The sequence below is a fragment of the Lygodium microphyllum genome, chromosome 6, assembly GCF_053477565.2.
Source record: "Lygodium microphyllum isolate KBCC chromosome 6, Lygodium_microphyllum_v1.1.10, whole genome shotgun sequence".
Lineage (NCBI taxonomy): Eukaryota > Viridiplantae > Streptophyta > Polypodiopsida > Schizaeales > Lygodiaceae > Lygodium > Lygodium microphyllum.
This window is the reverse complement of record NC_141140.1, coordinates 16,858,327-16,875,984: the sequence shown is the minus strand read 5'-3', so window position 1 is coordinate 16,875,984 and position 17,658 is coordinate 16,858,327.

Below are 17,658 nucleotides of genomic sequence, written 5' to 3'. Positions count from 1 at the left end.
TATAATTTTGCTCCTATAACAATCATTTGAAGCACCGATATATTAATAGAATGTAATTGTTTGGTGTAAGGCTTGTAAAATTGGTGTTGATACAATGAGTTTTATATATGCACATTGGTATTTCTTAGTCCATTTAAAGATTATAAGCTGATTCTACAAAGATCTTGCAATATAGCATAGCTTAGAACAAACTACATGTAATAGGCAGCCTTCTTCACGACTTTTATGGAGCTCTTTCCTTTGATACCTTCTAGGGACCACGCCATCCCAATAGCCAATTTGATTGTGTCTTGCACTGTTTGTACCTTTACATCTAGCGTGGCCATGGAAAACTGGAGTGCTTTGGATTAAGACCTTAACCAAAAATGAATTAAGCACTTCCCCTTTCAATTTGGCTCCCGTATATTGACCCTCTACAATAGTGTGTGGAACCATGCATCGTAGGTATTCACATTGTGATCTCCTTGCTTGAGACTACGCAAATGTTCTACCTTTGGTGCATTTGTTTTGTCTTTGCAAAATCTTTCCAGAAATGCTTTGTTAACATTCACCAATGCCATGTGTCATACTCCACCAACCACATTGATGTTGCATTTCATAAAGTAGATTTGAAAATAGCCTCCTACCATGCCCAATCCACCTATCCGAGGTAGTTAATCCTAGAAATCTTCTCAAATTCGTGGATGTGAGCATTCAGATCCTCACCATCTACACTGAAAATTTTGGGAAACAAGGCACGAGTAGATGGTACTTGAGAAATGTTAGCCCCATCAGTACTTCCTCACAGAAAAAAGAGGGGATAGATAGAATGACCATAGGTGCACTTGACTAGAATAATAGATGGGATGGAATTAAAGGAACATCATGGTTAGGAGGTTGTGAATGTTGTGAATGTATTAATTGTGTGTGGCCAAAAGTCACCGTGACTCAAGTAAGAAGAGCTCAAGTACAAAGTCAAGAAATTTCAGAGAAGAAGAAGGTTTGAGACAACTGAAATCTAATATATGTAAGAAATCCAACTGTGTATTATGACTATGGCATAAAAGCTTGAGCCCAAATCATATACAACATATACATCAACATATAAACCAAGAACTAAGGCTATGGCTTAGTATAAACCCGAATATATTCAACCCATACGCATTATGTTCCACCATACATGAGTTTAGGCCTCAAACAATATATATGTGGCTCAAAAACAAGCCCATACATTCATATGAATAGATCGTAACGTATGGAGTCAATATAAATATGTAAATCCCTATTCTAGGTTCCCAAGATACTCTTCTTTTAGCCCAAAACATCAATATTGCATCCTATTATAGCAGTAGAACAAGATACATTAAACACAAAAGCTTCGTTTTGAGACATCCAAAAGCCTTCTTCGAGCATAGATCAAAGATAGATCACAAAGAAAAATCTATGAAGAGCAATACTACCATGTTTCTCTACATTTATGACAATGAATCTCATCATACATGAACCCTAAACATTAGTGTTACATCCCATGGTAGCAATGAAGTAAGAGGCATCAAAGCAATCCACTTTTTCCCTTTTTTAGGATACCCAAGAGTAATGTTCAAAGCATATATGAGAGAGAGAACTTTATGGACAGCAAGGGCTTACATAAAATACTATTTAAAAGAGTCTGTAACATCCCCTATTCAAATCTAAAAGATATATTCTTGCTCAACTTCATTGCCATGAATATCTGATAGAAGCTTTCAAGAATGCTTCTATACCCTATCTTCAGAAAGAGCAACCCCTATATATGAGATTTATCTCTGATCCCCCCTCCTTGCTACTAGAAAATCAGCACAGAACTCACAAATTGGCTACCCTCAACTCCTCTCCCACACAACTCTTACTTCCCACACAAAAGCATGCCCTAGGGTCAAGTAAAGTGACCCCTTTCTTCTCTAATTAGAGGCTCTACATGAATGTCCACCCACTAAGGCTCAAACATGTAAAAGACTTCATGATTATTTGGCATGTTGGACGCTTGTCCAAGACTCCCAGTCATGTCCCAATATGGGTTTTATCTCCTTATGAAGTCAACATGCAAATATTGTCCCATAGACATATAGTTAAAATCTTTGTGTAGATGGTCTTTCTTGATGTTAATCTTTACTAAACATGTGATCACACAACAACATTGTTGGGAGTTGGTAGAGATGGACACCTCAAACCTCTATAGGCATGCACCCATACAAGGGAGAAAAATTACACACGAATTGAAGCTTGAAATATACTAGAAACTTAGCTTTTTAATACAAGGGATTGGAATCTTGCTTTACAAACTCCTTATTTTATCATAGACAAATACATGGGAACTAGATAGGACGACCTTTTTACATCAAGATGTGGAGACGGCAACCTTTTTACATCAATATGAACTTATACGAAACTACTCAAATAGGACATTCTTATTTACACATAAGATTTGCTCCATGTACAACATTCGAAAGCTCCTCGAGGATTCTTGCATTTTCAACACAAGGAGATAATTCTAGAATCAACATCCACTCATCCTACAATGGCCATGAGATAACTTTTGTGCACGGGCAACCTTATGATCACGGTTGAAACTATGGGTGAGAAAAACAAGACTAAGAATAGTGTCATGAACCTAGTAGGTACAATGATCCAATGTAGATAGACTCTCAATAACGAAGGATATGACACCCCTTAGGAAAGTTACAAAGGGTTTCAATATGGATAAATGTGCATAATACAATGAACCTCTCAAAAAGGGTAGTACTTTCATACAAGAGCTCAATAAGTCCTTGGGCCTTATTGAGCTTTTGGACCTTATCATGTTCATGTCACTGACCAAATTGCCAATGTGGAATTAGAAACCTTATTGCAACCTTGGACCTTATCATGTCCATGTCATTAACAAATGTGGCAATTTGGAATTAGAAACCTTAGGAGGGGAGAGCATAAGACATTCCAATAGAAGGGAAATTAAGAAGTACTATTCCTAGGGTATTATAAACATGAACCCCTAATGGGAGTCTCTCATCCAAGTCAGAGAGCTATTGTAGTACATGAATAGACTTGGTATGAGCAAATAGAACAACAAGCTAAGCTCAATCGACTAAGTGACACACACAAGCCTTGAACTAGAAAATAGAACTTCCATGTCAATGCCATTATAATCTCTAATCTCTACTCCTAATAAACATATATCATTCCACTTGCATGTCTTAGAAGTCAAATTGACAATAAAAAGAGAGATTATTCCTAACACTCTCATAGATAAATGCCATGACTTTAATATGTTACCATTCTACATTTGGAATCAACTTGACCAACTAGGGTTAGTACTTGTGGATACAAAGATCAGTATCTATAGTGACACTCTTTATACCTTGCTAGGCAAATGTAAGGTCACGATCATTGTGGCGACGGAAAGTGTTCGCATGCTTTTCTACATTCTAGCAAAGTGAGAAGACTTTAGAAATGAAATCCTCTTGGAATAAACCTTCAAATATTAGGTGTTGTGCAATGTTGACTACATCAACAAATGCATTTACTTAACTCTTGTAGAAGAAAAAGTCGTATTTGCTTTCAGTTATAGGAAACTTGCTAAAGGGAAAAAGAAAGAAATCATCCCAGACCTAGCACCCATTGTTGGGCATCAAATGGGGGCATTAGATGGACCAGTTTTATCGATCAATCTAATGCCAAGGGTTTATCAAAAGTCAGGGATCACAATTATCATAGATCATTTGAAAGTCAAGGGTCACAAGTTAGATTGTTGGCCGTCAAATTGAGTGGGTTTAGTGGAAGTCTAGTGGAAGTCAATGGTTACAAGTCACAAATCAGTTGAAATGTCAATCTCAAATATCTACTTGGACTTGCATGTTTTTTGGTTGTCATCCTTGAAACTCTTGAGAGGTATTACTAGGTATTCATATAATCTACTAAGTCACATCAGAAGTTATTCAATGAAATTCTTGTTCTTCATATGCCATCAATTCTCTAAGTGTCTCTACGATATTCTTTTTGCTCTTTTTTATATGTTCACATAATGAATATCGTGATACTTTAGATTCGTGGTATTGTATGTTGGGTGTAGATATTTGTGTGTCTTTGCCTTGATGTTCATATCCAATTATATTTGATGACCATAATAATTGTGTCTTCATTAGTAGGGATGGGTGCCCATGCATTCACAAGGTTTGCCATCACTTCCACCCTCAATTCTTTGTGGGTGACAACACGGCAACAATATGAGCATGATTTGTAGTGCCCAAAATTCCTAGAGGCATCAATACCTTCTACATCAAATCATTATGTCTCGTTCACAAATGAAGAGTCTTGGTGGGGCAATACTAAAAGGTGGAGCTAGAGTGAGAGCACAAGCAGAAGCAAGAGGATACAAGAGCTATGAAGGTTCAAGCAAGAGAGAGAGCAAGACGGTATGTGGAAACTCTATTAGTCACAATGTGTAAGCTGCCTTCACTTATTCTATTGTCATTGAAAGAATAAAGAATAAAGTGATAATGATGAGCGGCTACCACCTGCAATATACATATGTGTGGATATAAGGACAATTAATTCTAGACAGTTAGGCATATGCAACCTTAACCCCAACAACCTTCCACATAAGTGTGAATGTGCCTAAGTGTGGAGAAAATAAGAGAAAAGTGACAAAGTACAAAGTGTACACATAAATCCAATAGGATGAGGAATAGATATCATCTTATCCTACACCCATCATCTTCCTAAGAAAGGCATAATGTTCTACTGGGAGACTTTTAGTGAGAAAATCTATAGGATTCTCATCATTCAAGATCTTGACAAGCTCTAGTTGCTTGTCCTCAATCACCCCTTTTTGATGAAGTGATAATGGACCTCAATGTGCTTAGTCTTCACATGAAAGATCAAATTACGTGCCAATTAAATGGCACTCATAGAGTTTGAATGCAATGTAGGAGTCATAGTCATATCAAGGTCTATAACCAAATGGCATGCTGACCATAGGGCCTCCTTGTAAGCTTCAATGGCTGCAATATCCTTAGTCTCGGTTGTAGACAATGTTGTGCATTTTTGCACCTCAACATCCAAAAAATAGCATCTCCAACAAGTTGAAGACATAGCCAGAGGTGGACATCCTACTATCTATGTGTCTTGCATAATCAAAGCTTGTATAGCCCACAACTCCAATATCTTGGCCACCATAACATATGTGTATATATGCATTGCCTTTAAGGTATCTCATGATACCCTTCACAACGTCCTAATGTCACGAGTTAGGTGTCATCGTATAATGAGCCACAAGTCCCGCTACAAATGTTATGTTAGGCCTATTGGCAAACTATCATGGTATACATTAAGCTACCCACTATACGGATGCATATGGAAACTTGGCTATTTCAACCTTCGCATCATCCGATCTTTCTAATAGACTTGCACATGAGAAGGTAACGAGTGGCCAATGGGCTTATCACCTTGCATCTAGAACCGCTCAAGTACTTTGTGTATGTACTCTTTCTAGAAAAAGTAGAGAAATCTCATAAATTGATTGTGCATGATGTGGATATCAAGTGTTAGTTATGGCTTGATGCAAGATCTTTACCCTTAGCATGGTTCATTACCTTAGTCTTAGTATCTTCATATATGAGTAGTCTTTAGATGCCTCATGAAGTATAGTTATATAGGCAGTTTTCAAGCGTGATTTGAAGAGGTTTCATTGGTGTCTTTCACGTTTTGGTTATTGCCCATGATCATGACTAGATGTATGATGGAGATTTCTATTTATTTATGAGATCTGACAGTTTGGTGCCATGTCTTTCTCTATGTTTTTAATCTATTTTCAGCATATTCTCTAATTTCTTGCTATGAGTATTGTAGGATGTATTCTCATGCTCCTATGTCATTATTTCTGGGTTTTTCTATTAGTTGCATGATACAATGTGGTGTATTTACTGCACCACTTACAATAGTGTGCTATGTTCTTATATGAGGTATTGCAATCCTATTGAGTATTTTGTATAGATTAGGGGGTTACAACACTTTGGTGATCCTCCCATTGCTTCCTTGTATCTCTAGTTTAAAACTCTAGCAAAGATGACAATGTTTGATGGTAGAAATCAGAATTTCTTGTATGAAGCAATAATATGTTTCCTAAAGCAAGATGATGCAATTCTGCCATTGCTGCCATGTATAATCTCTGATTTTATGCCTAACCAAAAATGCATTTGTTTGATGTCAAAAATTTGAATTTTTTGTCAAAATCTGAAGTAGTGACAATTGTCTGAATTAGTGACATATTATATGAAGTCGGATGATGCAGTTCACGAGGTTAATTTTGTTAGGGGTAAAATTGCCTATACATAGCCACAAGTGTATTACTACTTTAATAGTATTTCCACATCTATATATTGTAGGTGGCGAGTGCCCATCACTATCACTTCATTCTTTATTCTTTCAGTGACATTTAAATAAATGGAAAGCTGGTCACACATTGTGACTATTAGAGTTCCCACATCTTGTGTCTCTCTCTCTTGCTTTTGCTCCTTCCACCATAGCTCTTGCTTTTGCTCACGTGCTTCCACTCCGGGCTCACTCCCTTCAAACTGGTATTAGAGCCAACCATTTTAGAAGCTTCCCAAGGCTTAATGAGCCTTATTGAGTGCTTATTGAGTTGAGGAGTAGCCATTTTATCCATTTTTGAGTAGATAAAGAGAGCATGTTGTAGAAGTTGTGGACAACTATGGGAGCTTGATAGCACTGCTGTATTTTGGCCATAACTTTTGCATATGGTATCAGATTTAGGCTTTCTACAGCTAGAAATAAAGAGCATGATGAGATCTACCAATATGGGTACTCATAGAGTTGATCCTATGTATTTTTTGTTCTCTATTTCGCATAGAAAAAAACTCTATTGGTTTGGACAACAAATACAATAAACTCCATAATGCATGTTTGATGCTTCAACGATGCTATTTTGGTGCATGGATGGTATGGTTATACTTTTGGTTTGATTTGAGAATACATTTGGCTAAGCTTTCTCAAAGATTTAATTGTTGTAATAAATGGATTCAATGACATTTATCTAGGAAAAGTATATGCCTCTTGTCACTTGATGCTTTTGAGGCTTGGTATTGATGTTCGAATGTTTGCAGATGCTTGACACTTAGTGTTAGAATGCTTGACACATGTCTCAGAATGCTTTTGGGCTTCGATTGATCTTGCATTTACTTAGTCTTGACTATCATATCCCTGCTATTCATAGTGGACATCAAGCAGCTGTCTAATAAAGATTATGCTCATTATACTTTGAAGCTACTCAGATACCACATATTAGATGAACCAACACTTTGGTCATCATGTATGCCTATGGATATGTTTATGAGACATGCTCCTAAGTTGAAATTAAAGCTTGGATGCTTTGACATTGGTTGGCATTACTATCCTTGGATGCTACTTAGGATGCTACAGTCAAACTCTTGTAGATTACTTGGGTTCAATGCTTTCGACTGTATACTCTATGGATCTTAGATACTTGGATGTCATTCACATGATGTTTTGAGCTTTGCTTGCTCATTTGGAATTTGACTTGTGCTTTATTGGGAGTTATTTAGTTTTATGTACTGAGCCACATTGGCAATTGGATGTACTATAGAGCATTTGGTTTATGTAGTTGACATTGAGCTTATTACAGTGAGATAATGAGACTCATTTTGTGACATGTACATGCTCTCTTGATATTTATTGGATGTAGTTATCCTATCATGGATTGATTTAATCTCTTGGCTTGGACATGGTACTTATGTTTGTCAGGGTGTTGTTAGTGGTATTTATATGCTTTTGGGTTATATATTAAGCTTTTACTCAGTGGGTTATGCATCTAGAAATTCTCTTCATTTGCGCTGGAGACCTTCCCTAGGCATGATGGCTGCCTATTTTATGTATGTTTTTTGACACACTATAGTTGTGATAGTATTCACTTGCCAGCTGTTTCTGACTTCTGATAGTTGGTTGTTGACATATTGCTACAATTTATTACAACAACATGTCATTTTAGTTTTATGCATTCTATTTGAGGGCACTCACCTGGACTTGACAGTCTTTTGCTTACATGTTATGGATAGCTCATTACTTTGGTAGTATCTCCAATCTCCCACTTGATTTAGTAGTGATTTTGGGGCTGATTGGTAGGATATTATAGTAGCCCATCTTGCCCTTCTTTGTACTTTCTTGGCCTCATTATGGCTAGTGGTTCTTGTGAGTGCTATCTTCAATATTGAGAAATTGGGTGGGACCAATTATAGCTATTGGAATACCCAGATATGGCAGGTTTTAGTGCAAAAATTGTAGGTTAGACTACTCAGAAATGGAGGTGCCGAACCTAAAAATATTATGGCTGAGGATTGGGATGAATTGGATGAGCTATACAAGTCCACCATCATTTTATCACTCCCTAAGTAGGTTCACTACAATGTTGTAACTAGAAATCAAACTGCATATGGGCTTTGGACATAGATCAAGAATCTTTATGACAAGCAAAGTCCTACATCTCAAATGTATTGGCTAAAATAGGTGATGCCAAGGAACATATTCACTCTTCATGACATACATCATATACCAGCTCTCACGAAGAGCCTTATCTTTGCGTTGTGAACCTTGGATGATGCATGTTCTGTTGTCTCTTTTGTTGATTCCTCATGGAATATTACCCGCGGGAATCTTATTATTGCATGTGGTGCTAAGTTTAGTACCCTCTATCCTTTGCTTATATTTGGGTCAGTTGACCATATTTTGGTTGTGGCTATAGTTTGACATGTATCTCTTTGGCATTATCGCCTTGGGCACATGTCTTTGAAAGGAATGAAAATTCTTACCAATTTGCAGTATCTTCTACTTATAAAGGTTAGCATGAAATGCATGGGTGAGACTTTGGCTCTTGTTCATTTTGGATATATATAGTCCCATGCCCTATCAGTCGCTAAGTAGTGCGAAGTACTTTGTCACATTTATTGATGATTACTCACATTAGGTTTGGGCTTTACCTATTAAGCAGAGATCAAATGTCTTGTCTACCTTTTAGTGTTGGCGTGCTCTTGTTGAGAACCAGTTTGGGTATAGGTTGAAATGCCTAAGTTCAAATATTGGGGGTGAATATGTTTTAAAGGCTTTTGAGAACTTTTGCGATGAGCGAGGTATTAAGCATCAGTTGACCACCACCTACACCCCTTTGTAGAATGGTATAGCCAAACACATGAACATGATGATTTAGAAGAGCGTTTGCAGTATGCTTAGCCAGGTAGGCTTACCCTGGCACTTTTGGACTGAGGTAGTTACTACTGTTGCACACTTGATTAACAGGTCCCCTTGTAGTGCTATTGATTGCTAGGTTGCAGCGCAGGTATGGATGAGAAAACCTCCATCATATGCTCATTTGTGTTTATACAAACTGATGTTATCATGATGAATAATTCATTAGTCAAAACTATGTATGATCAGTGGGTTGCCATTGAAGGGAGAATATCTGAAGTGATATCTCAACCATATGGAGTTTTGTAGCATGCTTTTGTTTCAAAAAATTTGGAGGCCTTGATACATAAGAAGGATGCTATTAAAGGGAAGCTTGATAGATTGTAGAGGAAACATGATAAATTATTGGTTATGTTCTCTAGGCTATAGGGTATGAAGCAACATGATAAAGTAGAAATTCAATCATTGGATCATGATAGTTTGAAGGCTAATATTAATGAAGTGTTGTAGGATATCAACAAGTAAGTCAAGATAAGGGAACTCATATTTGATAAGATTCATGACATTGATATTATACCTTTCATATTACATGAGTAGCATGCACATGAATAGTCCATCATTGATTCTCATGATGCTCATGAGCCTCATAGTTCATAAAGTTATTTTGGTATCACTATTAGACTTTGCATTTTTCATCATACTTATAATATATATGCCTAGGTTTTGTGATAGTCTTCTGAGTGGATTATGCAACTGTAATAGAGGGCTATGAGTATCTTGCTAGAGAGGCTCTACTTATCATTTCTCTATATAGCTTACTTCATTATACAAGGCTTTGACTAATGCATAATTTATCTCATTAAGTATATCTATTTTTTATAAGGCATTTGACACCATGACATGGAAGGGTTCGAGTCATAGCTATTCCAGCCATCTACCAGGTTGTGCCAAGTGTTAGCCATAGCTTGATGCATGAACTTTACCCTTAGCATGGTTCATCACCTTAGTCTTAGTATTTTCATGTGTGAGTAGTCTTTAAATGCCTCATGAAGTGTAGTTATGTAGGCAGCTTTCAGAGGCGTGACCTAAAGAGGTATCATTGGTGCTTGTCACATTTTAGTAATTGTTCATGATCATTACTCGATGTGAGATTTGAGAGTTGGCACTATGTCTTTCTCTATGTTTTTAATCTATTTTTAGCATATTCTTTGATTTTTTATAGGATGTATTGTCATGCTCCTATGTCATTATTTTTGGGTTTTTCTATTGGTTGTCTAATACAATACGATGCATTTATTACACTACTTACAGTAGTATGCTGTGTTTCTATATGAGACATTGTAGTCCTATTATGCATTCTACATAGATTAGGGACAACACCAAGCATGCGAGAGTCATCCTCCATATCCTTCATCCAAAGCTCTTCTTGACTGGAGTCTTCAAAGTATGCAACTCAACATGAGTACAATTAGCATACCATCAACATATAGTACCAAAGTGATAAGGCTACCATTAGGGGCCTTCTTTGTGTAAAGACACATATCCATAACGATGTGAATTTAATCCTAGAATGCATAAAAGCATCAAACCTGTGATACCATTGCCTAAGTGCTTGCTTAAGTCCATATAGTAGACTCTTTCCCAACTTGCACACTAGGTGTTTCTCGCTATTTTTCACAAAGCCCTTAGGTTACTACATATAAGTGTCCTCATGCAGGTCCCCATGTAAGAAAGCTATTTTCACATCCATTTGATAAAGATCCAGCTCTAATTATGCAACCAACCCCAAAACCAAGTGAAGGGTTTCCATCTTAGCCATAGGGGAGAATATCTCATCAAAGTCAACTCCCTTTTTGTGATTTAAACCCTTTTCAATTAATCAAACTGACTATATGGCCCTCTCCTAAGAGTAACTATCACCTCTGTGTATAATCTCCTCATAAAGTAAGGGGTTCATCATAATGTGTCACCAAGACATAATGCATAGCGGGTCCAAAACAACCAAGAGGATGTGAGGCTCTAGCACATCACCTCAAAACTGGTTGTGGGGCCTATACAATGTGTCCTCTTTGTCTAACATTATGATCTTGCACAACATGTGAATCTTGGGCCACTATAACATCAATAATTGTTGGCTATCTAACTAGGGTTTTTGTATTGTTATAAGAGGCTCTTCCTGAAAGATTACCTTGTGGATCTCAACAAACACATGCTTTGGTCTCATATGCATATTATCCTCATGAAATAATACATTATGGTTGTAGACAACCTTTCAAGCTTGCTCACCTACATCACCATATTGTAAAAATATGCATTTGGCAAACTTCAAATCCAACTTGTTGCATTTGTCTTTGGGAATATGGTAGAAAGCCTCACATTTAAAGACTTACAAGTGTACATACGATGGAGGTTTACTTTCAAAATATATTCACCCCCATTCTCATATCTTAGGCATTTTAGCCTATGCCCAGATTGATTCTCAACCATAGTAAGAAAGAGCTAAAACACAGGCAAAACTTCTCATTTTTGCTTTATTAGATATGCCCAAAACTGATGCAAGTAATCATCAATGAACATAATGAAATACTTTGCACCACCTAATAACTGATAAGGCATGGGACCACACACATCTCAATGCACAAGAGCCAATAGCTTAACCATGCACATAGAACCAAACTTTTTATATGAGTACAAGTTTGCATGCTATATAAACAATGATAATTGAATCAAAACATGAGTAGTCAAGAGGTAGCAAATAATGAAAATGAATTAAGAACTTATTTCTTTAAGAAACATATGCCTAAGTTGGTGATGCCAAAGAGATACATATGGAAAATTGCTCATGGCCAAACATGATTAATAGATCCAAATATAAGCAAGGGATATAAGTTGCCAAAACCTTGGCACCTTTAGCACAAATGAGGTTGCATGAGTAATCTTCCATGCAAAATCACCAAAAAATACATGATACCAATCATCATCCAATTGTCCGACTGAGATAAGGATTTTACTCAAAGCCAGGACATGTTGTGCATCATGCAACAAAAATGGAGCACTAATACCAAATTATAGCCTCACATCACCTATGCTAACAATGTCACATACATGACCATCACCTAGTCTAACTAAACCCGTAATAGTGCGATAGGTATAAAATCAATTATGATGCGGGGTAGCATGGAAGGAAGCCCTCGAATCAAGAAGCCAACATTGAGAGTAAGCAGACTCGACATTAGGTAAATGAGTAGCATCAAGTGAAGAAGTAGCAATTATGTAATTATTTGAGATCTATTTCAAGGCATTTATCTCTTCTATCTTAGAAGTGGACTTAACAAAGCTACAATCATTAAAAGATTTGGCATTTTCTTGCAATTTTTCTTTGCTTTTTCCATGCATGTCATTGCACATCTTATGACATTGTGGCCTTATGTGACCTTCTTGCCCATCCAATGCTCAAGACTAAATTCAAAGCTCAACATAAGCATACCCATGAATAATAATCAAAGCTAAGCATCAATATATCCATGAAGCATCTCAAAAGTGCGTATAGGCATGCAATACATAAGCTTTCAACTTGTAAGCTTGCTATCCACAGGGTATAATAGCAAAGAGCCTTCCAAATACTAAGGTAAACAAGATCTAATTAATTCTAAATCCTTTCCTGAGCATCAATATGTCATCCAAGCATAATAAACTTGCCTCATAAGCAACAATACAACAATAACTAACCAAGAAAATACTTGCTATTAAGATAGTATACAAGAGGTTGGCCCTAAATAGTAATGAACAATAGGTCTATACTAAACTAAATGAATGGTAGGTTTGTCCTCAACACATTGAATAATAGGGTTGTCCACAACATAGTGAATAGTAGGTCTATCCTCTACATAGAGTGCCAACAAGTTTGAATAGTAGGTCTATCCTACACAAAGTGAATAGTAGGTCTAGTCTTGCACATAGTGAATAGCATGTCTAAACAATAGGTTTGCCCTGCGTAGAGTGAATAACAAGTTTGAATAGCAAGTTTATCTTGAATAGAATGAACAACAGGAGCTAAAAGAGGTGAAAATTTCCAAGAACATGGGGCTGCAAATTAGGTACAGATTAGTTAATGGCTACTAGTTGCTTGCTATAATGGCTAAGCTCAATGACCATGTGGAAAGGCTCAAAAGGTTTGGAGGAAGGCCCTGATCAATGCTAGAAAGGGTGGAAGTGATCGGGGAAGCAATAAGATTGATACATATGTTAGGGAGTTGCTCCCATGAAAGCTATGAATGAAGCTTTCCTTTGGGCTATTTGATTGTCAGTGAAGCTCTTCAAATGCCCGCTTTGAAATCACTTGAAAAGTGAAGCAGCAGTGAGAGCACAAGCAAAAGTAAGAGGATGCAAGAGCTATGAAGGAGAGAGAGAGAGAGAGAGAGAGAGAGAGAGAGAGAGAGAGAGAGAGAGAGAGAGAGAGAGAGAGAGAGAGAGAGAGAGAGAGAGAGAGAGAGATGGTATGTGGGAACTCTATCAGTCACAATGTGTGACCTACCTTCCCTTGTTCAATTGTCATAGAAAGAATAAGAATAAAGTGACATTGATGGGTAGCCACCGCCTACAATGTATAGGTGTGTAGGTGGTACATGCAAGTAAATGGAAGCAACTCGGCATAGGTAGTCTTTAATCCCCAACAAACACCCCTCATCCTCTATAGTCATATTGTCACAACTTTGTTCAAGAAGAAGAAAGTCTTTTGAATATATTGTATAGGTTTTGGGGATTTCATAATGTTTGGGAAGATCCTGAGGAAGATGATTGTGTGAAAATAAGTTGGTTGTGATATCTATTTGTACAAGGTACCAATTTGTATGTTAAATTGGTCTACCATATATGAGTTGAAGGTGAAAAAGTTTGAAGGGAATTCTTAAAATTTTGACTTTTTGTGGGTTTCCATGTATGTATCTTTGAAGGAAGTGTCTCCAACAAAAGTGTGGGTTGTATAGTGGCCAAAAAAGTGGTGTGTGGCCTTATCTTAAGGGGTACTTGTTAATACTATTAATGACTTTTGATTACCCTCAGAAGAAGGGTTATGAGGTATAATGGAGCTGCCTAGTTACATGTCCTTCTAAGAAGCTCTCAATGGAATGATTCATCATTGATGTGGTCCAAAATAGTAAGACAGAGATATTTGTAAGCTAGAGATGGCAAAAGACAAGGGATCGATATATTTGATGATAGCAAGGGATTTTGCATGGATGCCATGGGGCGTGAGCTTGAGAGAACATCAAAAACCTTTGATTAAAATGAACCATAAAGGCTCATTCCTATGATCCATTGGTCCCACTCAATCTTTCTTCTTCTTACCTTTCAAACCATACAAATAACACCACGAAGAAATTCCTTTTGAAGGCCCATCACTTGTTATGCAAGCCTTGATTCAAGCCTACTTAGAAATGGAGTATCACATGAGGTGCAAAGGCTAAAGTCCATATGGTTTTCTTGGTGTTCATATGTCACATGGCTCTTGGTCTCTAACTTGTTTTTTTAAAAGGTAAAAAATTAAGGAGATCTCAAAATTTTGAAGATGTATTCAAGAAATGGCTCATTGCACCACCGCAAGAATGAACAAAACTTCCATAGTTGTAGTTCATGTTATGACCCCTCAAGAATATTTTACGAGTAGGAAATCAGATGTATCGCACTTGAAAGTGCTTGGTTGTATTGTATATGCTCACATGTATGATGAGTTGAAAAAGAAATTGGACCCGAAGGTTGAAAAATGTATCTTCATTGGATACTCTACTAAGCAACAAGGGCATCACTATTATGTAATGAAGGAGACCTAGCTAGCCTAACTAAGGGAGAGAAGAGAGAGAAATACTGTAGGAGAAGAAGAAGAGAAGAGAGAGAGAGAGAGAGAGAGAGAGAGAGAGAGAGAGAGAGAGAGAGAGAGAGAGAGAGAGAGAGAGAGAGAGAGAGAGAGAGAGAGAGAGAGAGAGAGAGAGAGAGAGAGAGAGAGAGAGAGAGAGAGAGAGAGAGAGAGAGAGAGAGAGAGAGAGAGAGAGAGAGAGAGAGAGAGAGAGAGAGAGAGAGAGAGAGAGAGAGAGAGAGAGAGAGAGAGAGAAGGAGGAAGAAGGAGAAGCCATGAGAGTTGAAGAGAGGTGGAGGAGAGATTTATTGATAATTCTATGATGCCTAAGGAAACCCTCTTACACCTTTTATACCGTCAGTGTGACTGGTATTTTCCCATATGCCCGGTTCATTACAAACCATTCTGTCTCATGAAGTTTTTGTCCTCAAAAACAAGGGAGGAACAGGGAGGGGAGGCTATAGAGTACTACTCTGCACATGATGCAAGGGCAATAAGCAAGGGCGTCCATGTCATGAAAATAAGGCCCTAGATGGAGTGGACAATGTGCAGTTAGTCCAAGATGGGCATGATGTAGGAAGTCAGCCATAACTTTGGGTGGAAGACTTCGAACTGGATGAGTGAGGTGTCATTGTGGATCCCACAAGATATAATTTCAGCCCATGTGGGTAAGGTGGGGCTGAAAATAATTCAGGACCAAAACTGTTGCAAAACAGATGGTTGTCTAGAAGCAGACAAATATGCTGTCCAAGACAGGGCTGTGGTAGGAGAATAGCCATAACTTCTCATAGGAAACTCCGATCGGGACAAGTGAGGTGTCATTGCAGAGCCCTTAAGGTGTAATTTCAGCCCGTGTAGGTAAGGTGGGGCTGAGAATAGTTCGCGACCAAAACTGGTGCAAAAAAGATGGCTATCCAAAAGCAGGCTATAATCCAAACAAGGGCCAAGTGTGGTCAAGATCCAGCCAATGCAGCCTCCTTGAGGTGGGAAAACTCATCCAAAATAGAGGTCAGGCGCCAAGAAGCTTCCTCTAGAGGTAGGCCTTGCCATTTGATCAAGTACTCATGAATGGATCGAGTATGAAGTTGCTTTTCACGTTGTCTTATGACAATTTTGGGCACATACTGAATAAGGCCCTCTTCATCCATGGGGGCAGTTCCTCCACATAATCTTTGGGGGTGCCTATGAATGGCTTCAATTGGCTCACATGGAATACATTATGAATCTTAGTGTTAGGGAGGAGTTGGAAGCGGTAGGCCAAGTCTCCGACTTTCTTAAGAATTGTGTAGGCCCCATAGTAACGATGTGCCAACTTGTTGCAAGAGCCATCTTTAAGTGTAGCATAACGGGACTTGGGGACCTTGAGGAGTACCAATTTGCCTTCTTGGAAGCCAAGAGGGTGCCTCTTTACATCCACATGGAGCTTCATGTGCTCTTGAGCCTTTTTGAGATTGACCTTGCATTGCTGAAGCAAGGCTTGCATGCGGTCCAACTCTTTTTTCCAAGGGGGTTAAGCTTCTCACTAAAGACCATGGTGGGGAGGGGCACTTGATAACCATACAATGCCTCAAAGGGGGATATTCCAATACTTGAATGAGTGGAGTTGTTGTAAGCAAACTCAGCCAAATGCAGCCACATATCCCAAGCATTCTGCACATCATGACAAAAATGTCTCAAGTAGGTCTCAAGCCACTTGTTAACCCACTCAGTCTACCCGTTCGTTTGGGGATGATAGACTGTAGATGGTGGTCCCCATGGAGTTGAAAATTGTTTGCCAAAATTGACTCATAAATTCAGTATCCCGGTCATGCACTATAACATGTGGCAATCCATGCAACCTAAATACATGTTCCATAAATTGAGCAGCAACTTGAGATGGGTCAACTACCACATAGATGCTATTCCAGCCCTTCTTGGTTGTAGGCAACCCGGTGATGAAATCCATCGTAATAATGTGGGTCCATTTTCCCTCGGGTATAGGCAAAGGTTGCAGTAATCACCTGGTTTAAGAGTGATGTCCTTATTTTGCTGACAAGGCATACATCTAGACACGAAGTCTTTAACATCCCACCATAGGCCTTTCCAACGGAAGCTTCTTGCAATGCGGTCATACGTCTTAAACACCCCTAAGTGACTAGCAATCGGAGAAGAATGCATCTCTTCAAGTATCCGCTTAGTAAAAGGGGAGGCATGGGGAATCACAATACGGCCATGTGTCCAAATAAGACCATTGTGGAGCTGACATTGGGAGTTGGCATCCGTAACACCTTGCTGTAATTTTTGAAAAAGAGGGTTGAATTTAGCATCAAGCAAGTAAGCCTCCTAGAGTTCTATCCAATCATGATGGAGTTTAGTGATAGATAAGACCTTACATGCCCACATGCGAGAGAGTGCATCATCCACTACATTATCCTTGCCACGGGTGTGAGTAATCTCAAAGTCATAGTTTTGTAAGGTGGCTACCCATCTGCATTGCTTGGGAGTTAAGTTGGATTGAGTCAAGAAGTGTTTGAGCACATGGTGGTCACTTTTCACTTTAAATTTACTACTATATAAGTAGTGATGCAACTTTTTGATAG